At 37.7% G+C, this 8,017-nt stretch overlaps 1 long non-coding RNA gene across 1 annotated transcript; it reads left to right on the top strand.

The window, feature by feature from the left end:
• Window positions 1–6,075: 6,075 nt before the first annotated feature.
• On the top strand, window positions 6,076–6,264 carry LOC139630955 (uncharacterized). The gene is made up of 2 exons (XR_011693254.1): window positions 6,076–6,184; window positions 6,221–6,264. It is a non-coding gene; the product is annotated as an uncharacterized lncRNA (long non-coding RNA).
• The last annotated feature ends 1,753 nt before the right edge of the window (window positions 6,265–8,017 follow it).

Below are 8,017 nucleotides of genomic sequence, written 5' to 3'. Positions count from 1 at the left end.
AAATATTCAGTCCATATCATCTTGTTCATAAATGTCTTCTTATTATTATAGGATCAGTTGTACATGTCCACACTAACACCTCCATAATTATGTTTTAAAAGTATATTACTCAATTGTATCACTTGCATTAAAATTTTGAAAGAATAATAAATTTTTATGTCCTGCTTGGAACATGACATGGTGATTTTGTATGTCGTATTTGATGTTCATTGTATTTTGTTAGTTTTTTTTTATTTGGTATAGTTTAATTATCTTACTGTTATTTTTTTTTTTTTTTTGTTAAATGTCTAATTGTGTTTATATTGTATTATTGTTGTTGAGGACCACCTTGAAAACAAGATGATACATCTCAAAGGGTTATTCCGAGTAAAGAATTTCCAATTTGGTACATCCTGACCAGAAATGATGAAGACAAAACTCTCAGGTCAACCTCTCTGACACAGAACTATTGAATAAAAAATACATGACCATTTTACCTGATAGAAAGACAGATATCAAACCAACCTGCTGCTTGTTCATAACTCAATGCTCTGAAGCCTTAAATCAATACCTAGAAGGGCACTCAGAGACCAAGACCATTGTCAAACAGTATCCACCAGATAATTCATAATAAATCCAGATGTGCCCAGATTTTAATGGGTGCTTCCCTGGACCATGTCCCATCCCTCCACCAAGTTCGGTGTAAATCATTACTTTTTGTGTAATCTAAGTGGCACAATAAACAGACACAGCTGAACACATAACCTCTTTGGCAGAGGTAACAATGCTTCACAACATGGTTTATTAACAGGAGACTCAACATTATCATTCACCACCTGTGAGCTATTGTAATTATATTGAAAAAAGTTCTTAATGTTCCTTTATCTGCTCATTTCATATAATTTTGGCCGGTACCAGGAGGTTAGATGCCGTACACAGTAGGCCAGTTGTTTAAAACGCAACAAACCCAGTCTTTTTAACCGGGGAAGTACAACGAGCCAACTTAGATCACTTTTAATATCAACTTATTAGAGGAAATGATGATTCTCTTCTGAGTTTATGGTAACTTCATTGTACTACAGGGATATATATATATATATAGCCCATATTACATATTATTATATATATATATATGAGCCCAGCCCCACCCACCCCCATCACCCTGTGTGACTCCCCCGTGGCTACCGTGGAGCATTTTCGCTTCTTGGGAACCACCATCACACAGGATCTCAAATGGGAGCTAAACATCAGCTCCCTCATCAAAAAAGCTCAGCAGAGGATGTATTTCCTGAGGCAATTGAAGAAGTTCAACCTGCCAAGGACTATGATGGTGAACTTCTACACCTCCATCATTGAGTCCATCCTCACCTCCTCCATCACCATCTGGTACGCTGCTGCCACGGAGAGGGACAATAACAGACTGCAGCGTATCATCCACTCTGCTGAGAAGGTGATTGGCTGCAATCTTCCGTCCCTCCAGGACCTGTACGCCTCAAGGACTCTGAGGCGTGCAGGGAAGATTGTAGCTGACTCCTCCCACCCTGGACACAAACTCTTTGAGACACTCCCCTCTGGCAGGAGGCTGCGGTCCTTCAGGACCAAAACCTCTCGCCACAAAAATAGCTTCTTCCCATCTGCTATTAGCCTCATCAACAAGGCTAGAGAGCCCCACTGTTGCTGATCAATTGCACCAATCACCAGAAAAAATTCCTTGTATGTGAAAACATACTTGGCAATAAAACTGATTCTGATTCTGATTCTGATTCTGATATATATATATATATATATATATATATATGTATATACATGTACTATATTCTTGTGACATCTGTACAGAAATGTACCATTTATTTTTACCCTAATATTTACCCAAAATGTAATAGCCCGGTATATTTTAAAGCTTCCACAAAGCTGCATAGTAGACTGAGACATTGTGCTATTTCCTAGTATACTGGAAGCTTCTCCACCACTGGGTGTAAGTACTTCACAGCAGTAAACACTTCACTACGTCTTTCAGGTGTCAGATTATGTTTTAACTTGGGAGGAAAATCTTCAGGTAAATCTACTCAGCTCTTTAAAGACCAAGCCTGCAAACTGTGTTCAGAAACAGAGCTGTACATCACCTGCAGATGTACCCTCTAAAGTGTGTTATTATTTTCATGATGCAATCAAACATTTGGTCTCCATTTTCTGCCATGTCTCTCTGCACTGACCCAAAAACTCTTGTTTCAGCACTACATCAAATCAACAAGCAAGGTGACACCTCCTGCAAGGTAGGTTTGATGTAAAAGGGAAATATTTAATAATCCTGATCAGTGAAATCACCCCAGATTGCCCACATATGTATAAAACATATAATCACATCCAACTTTGTGTTTTTATAACTGAGAACATGAAAACAACTTCAGCAGCTTTCCATTTATTAAAAGTGTTTTTTCACATTCTGGCTTCACTGATAGAGCTTCTGGAGCCATTTTGGGGAAACTGTGTAGTAAAAAGCAGCAAAGCTGCCGGCTTCTCCTCCCACACCACCATCAGCAGACTGTGATGCAATGATACAGAACATGTTGTGTCTTGGTTAAAGGATGGGGTGAGGCTCTCTGGGTGGCAACAGAAATATCTCTTTATTTTGTTTTATACTGTCGCTTCTGTACTGCTAGAGTTATATTTTTCTCTACCAACAGACGGTAGAAGCTCATTTTCAAGTGGCTGGAGAATTAACTGTCTGAAGCAGCCGAGGCAGGTGAATAACCTACAAAATGTGAACACTTTCACCTTCTGACTTACGGAGGGGAGAACGAGGCAGACGGATGATATCAGGCTGTGAAAAAGGATCCGAGTCTTTCAGTTGCAGACTCTGTGGCCACTTTAACAGTGACAGTTTGGGTCATAATAGATAAAGTTCTGATCTCAGAGCTTTCACATTAACAGTTCTCCTCTCAAACATACAGCTACCATCAGTTAAGTGTGTGCTGTGAGCCAGCAGAAACTGGCAAAATACTGACAATTCTCTGACATTACTTTGACTTTACAGCTTCTCTATGAAGTTGGGCTGCAACTTAAAATTATTAACATTATCAGCTAATCTCATGATTGTCATTTGGTCTACAGAATGGGAGAGGGTGAAAAGCAACCATTGGTTTTGCAGAGCTCCGCAGGACGCCTGCTGATGGTTCGTTTTGTCCAACCGAGTCTAAAATCCAAATATATCAAATTTACGACAGAAAATATAGAGAAGCAACATGAATCATTCGGCGTAGGACCTAATTCCATAATTGTTTGGTTTATAAAGTGTAAGAAAAAAACTGTAAGTAGCTCAGTTCACAAGTTCCCCAAGTTAATATATTCAAATGACCTGTTTTGTCCAAAATACATCAAAAACTAAGGTATTTGGTTTCATCTTATGGAAGAATAGCATCAAGCCTTTGCATTGAGAAGCTGGAACTGGGAACTTCTTGTTTTTGCTTGAAACCTGATAAATTGCAAATCAAGAGAATTTCTAATCAAAATGGTTGATTTAACTTTTGTTGATCATATTCATTTCACTACTTGATTTTTAAACACAAGGCATTTAAAGCCATTAATTCAACTTTATATTGACAGAATTAGTTTTTGTTTTCACACAAATTCAAATGCAGCTTCTCAGATGTGTAAGATGATAGCTTTTCATAACTGAAACCCAAAATAATCACCTCTAACACCCCGCCCGTCCCATCAGACACCCGGTAGTTTACAAGAATAATCTGCTCTCCCCCATCTGTTCCTGCTCAGAAAGAAGCAAAGAGAAGCACAACGAATAGAAACAAGTCAGCGAGACATGACACACTGGGGGAGGGAGGGGTGGTTTGTAAAATGTCTTTACAACACTGGACAAGCACAAAGACACACAAAGACACACAGTCCATATTAGGGGAAATGGTTTAATTTGGAGACAGAGGCAAAGAAACACACCACACATGAACAAACATTGACCAAAAAAGAACACAGAGTCTTTCGGCTACACACTCCGCTATGGGAAAAAACAGAAAACTCTACACAGGTAAAAAGCAAGGCTCAAACTAAACAGATTTGTTAACTCTTTAACTAAGACAATTATCCACACAAGTTGCTGAAATCCTGATGACCATTAAACTATGTGGACAGCACAAATACTAACATGAAACTTACCACGATTTAGAGGATCCCAACCCCCCCGAAACTGAAACCGATTAACGAAGAGAGGAACACGTAGAGATCCAAGTAAAATCAAATTCAGGCATCTTTTAGAGACAAAAAACAAAACCAAAAAAAAAAAAAAATTGCTTGACACCACCAAGAGGCCAAACTCAAGACCTGGTCAAGGCGAGGCCACATTGAGAGGCCAGACAATTTTTTTTCCAATATAGATTTTTTTTTCTTTAATTTCCAATATAAAAAGCTTCACTGGTACAAAATACATATGAACAACCAGTTGTAGAAATTGGAAAGCCTGTGTATGTCATTTTTTTTCTTTTTCAAATCCCACCCAGTTTCAAAAAAATTGATATTGACTGAACAGAAAAAAAAACTACTGTATGTATAATACAGATCACATCAAGATGCACCCACTTTGGCTTTCATCAAGACAAGACAAAACATCTATTAAATTATTGGTGGAACATGAACAAAGTCCGACCGATCATCAGACAAGAAAATAACACAGGAAAAGATTTTTTTCTCTCTCTTCTTTTGGATCAGGATAATATCTATAGAGATGCAAAGCTACCACACTGTCAAAAAATAGCACTTCAGAATATGAAAACAGAAGAAAGAAAGTGATTGTTAGAGCTTGAACGGGATTTGTGATGGAAGCCCCTGAAGTGAGTCAAGTTCTTGTTGGGACCGCTGTGGACTGTACATTGTGCTTTCTATATATTTTTTTTTTTTTTTTTTTTTTGATTCATTCACAGTAACACTTCAACATACACTGCATATCACCACAGTCCTGCAATCATTTCAGTGTTTGACACACGACTTTATCACTTGAAGATCTTATTAAAATGGCTCCCAAGTCCTTTTTTTCCTTTTAAACTTGAGTTTTAGCTTGTTTTTGACTTTATTAAACTCAAAAATTCCCTACCACATATGATCACCAATTGTTTGTATCGCAAAGTGTTACAATATATGTGTTCACACTCACTAAGAAAGAGGTTTAACCTTCAAATGTATAGGGAAGTTTATTGTTTATCTACAATTTTTTAACCAACTGTTCAAATTGAATACATCACAATACACATAACTCCAATAACCAATAACTCAACACACAGAGCGGGGGGAGGAGAAGGGGGACATGAGCAGGTGACAAGAGCTTTCATGACACTGGCATAAATAGACAAAAAAGGCGAACTGCAGCAATCTCTAAACCAAGGCCTAATAAGGATGTGTAGGCAGTTTCTAGACGTATATATGGCACTTTGAATATTGTATTGCATTTGGATAGAAAAAACACACCGTAAAAAGCACATGCCCATATTAAAAAGTGAAATCAGTGGTACCTTGAAAAGTTTGGGATTATAATCACACACAACATTCTGCAAAAGTGATTAGCTCCCACAATTGTGCTTAACGTTTCTTTACAAAACTACACTTTCCTCCAGCACTGTTTCAAATTTGGTACCTCTCTTTTACTTTTTTTTTTTGGAATATTTATGTATTTTGAGTAAAAGAAAAAAAATAAAATCCAAACCGAAAAGGTCAAATGGTGACAATTGTGCATTTGTGTCGTAATCCTGTGTGAGTGTCTACTTTCACACACAAAAAAAACCCTGAGTTGACAACTCTTTAGCGCCATCAGGTACGCAGTTTTAGGGAACCCTTCTTTGGGGGGGTGGGTGAAGTGGTTGTTATTTTACCAGGGTTGTATCAACAACTTGTAGTACAACAGACAAAATACCACCCCGATAAAAAAAAGTGTAAACTTTGTGTTGAAAAAATGGAATGTATTTGTAAACCAACACTATTGTGGTGGACTTAGTATTAATGTGCCATGCATCGTGTCCGACTGAAACATGATACTGGAAGTCACTTAAAAGAACAATCAGCAAAACACAAAAATAAAAAGCAAGTGTGTGTGTGTCTATAAAACGTGCAGAGACCCACAGGTCGTGTGTTCTGTCCGAGTGATCTCTTCTTCAGGGGCTCCCACATTTGCAATCACAGAAAGTGTTGTGTCGCAGTGTGCGTGCGTGTGCGTGTGTGTGTGTATGTGTATGTGTATGTGTAGGCGTGTGTGTGTGTGTGTGTGTGTGTGTGTGTGTGTGTATGTGTGTAGGCGTGTGTCTGTGTGTAAAGAAAAGTAGGTAATATTACAGGAAAGAGTGCTGTGTGAATTCAAAAAACACTGAGTTTGACACATGGGCACTTTAACAACAAAATAAAACAGAAAAACATTGTCTGGCATCTGTATGATTAACAGACATTGTAAATCATCATCTTTCAACATGAGGCATCCAAACTAAACCAAAGTGAAACATCCATTAATTAAATTATTAATGAGAAATTCACAGAAAGTCAAGACGTACCGTGGAAATTGAACACTAAACTTTTCTTTAACGCAGGAAAAGAAAAAAAAAAAAAAAAAAAAGAAGTTAGCCTACATACTCAAAATGTGACCCTTAAAAAAAGTATTTTTTCCCTAGAAGTTGAAATTACAATTAATGCAGAGGAAATTTTGACTTAAAGTGTTTTTAATCGACTAGAAATGACCCTCAAATGGTCACATTGATCAAAGTGATTTTAGTCCTCTTTAAAAATGTAATACACTGAAGACCCCCCGCCCCTCCCGACACAGATGACATTACAACATAATCTACAAAAAACCCAACGTTTTGCCTGGGTTCTGTTAGTTAAACTTCTATAGATTCAATGGTATAAAATATAGGTAATCTAAGTGTGCATTTAAACCACAGATTGTCTATTTGTGAATCAGTTCTAAAAAAGTTGACTCATGTAGGTAGTCATTTCTCTAAACAGAGCAAATGTACCTTTTATTGTGCCATCAATAGTTCAAAAAAAAAAAAAAAAAAAAAAGGTAAATACACTGGATATTTTTGTAAATGAAAAGAAAATATATTTTTAAATAGCCTTGGTGTAAATCTTCACACTGCCCGCAAAATGTAGAGATCATTACAGAGCACTGAGAGGGGGTTTACTGGTCAGACTTTCAAAAGTGTTGGAAAGTGGTCTGAAGCATGTTTTTTTTTTTTTTTTAAAGAAGCCAACATATTGCTAATGGCACCAAATAGCACAGCTGTGTGCCAATCCCTGTATTCAACTTTCAAGTGAACTTTACTGAGAGAGGTAAAAAGAAAGCAACATAAAAAACAAAACAAAAAAAGCTAAATTAAAAATAAGAAATCCCACAGGTTTTTTTTAAAACATTCCAAAAACAAAAAAGGTCTCTTAAATGAATTCAACGTAGGTAAGTTTTCACATTGATTTGCTTGACCTCTCTCCCACCTGTCACATTTCTATACAGAAAAAACAAAAACAAAAATTAATATACATGCAGAAAAATCAGGTTGAGCTAAGGTCAAGGGTCAGTGGGTGGCCAGGTATTGGTCAGGCGAGCTTAGAGAGACATCACAGACAATGGTGGGATGATGAGGCCAGGAGTTTGGCTTGGCTTTCAACATCATGAAGACATGCTAGGCTAATGATGAGCAAACAGGCATGGAGATTTGTTCTAAAAAAGGAACAAAAACACGAAAGGAAGAGAGAGAGAGGAGACAAAGAGGAGAGAAGAGAAAGTTAGGGGCACAGCACAAGAATCGTTTAGCCATGAGGCACAAAAACCAACAAAAACAACGCCAATCACCACGTACAGTAAGGACGGTGCGGTAAACATTTCCCCCCCCCCCATCTCTCCCGACACACAAAAACAATGCACAGATTTAAGGAAGTGACACCACCGGGACATATGGCAGAGACTCCAACATGCACAAACTATATACTTGGCACCCAAAGAGATCCATCTAGAGCCAGTCCCTTGTGGGAGACTTGGAGGATGGATGGAATGACT

The sequence above is a fragment of the Trachinotus anak genome, unplaced genomic scaffold (assembly GCF_046630095.1).
Source record: "Trachinotus anak isolate AG129_WGS33_773 ecotype Australia unplaced genomic scaffold, CSIRO_AGI_Tana_v1 ptg000002l, whole genome shotgun sequence".
NCBI lineage: Eukaryota > Metazoa > Chordata > Actinopteri > Carangiformes > Carangidae > Trachinotus > Trachinotus anak.
This window is presented reverse-complemented; position numbering and strand designations above follow the sequence as displayed.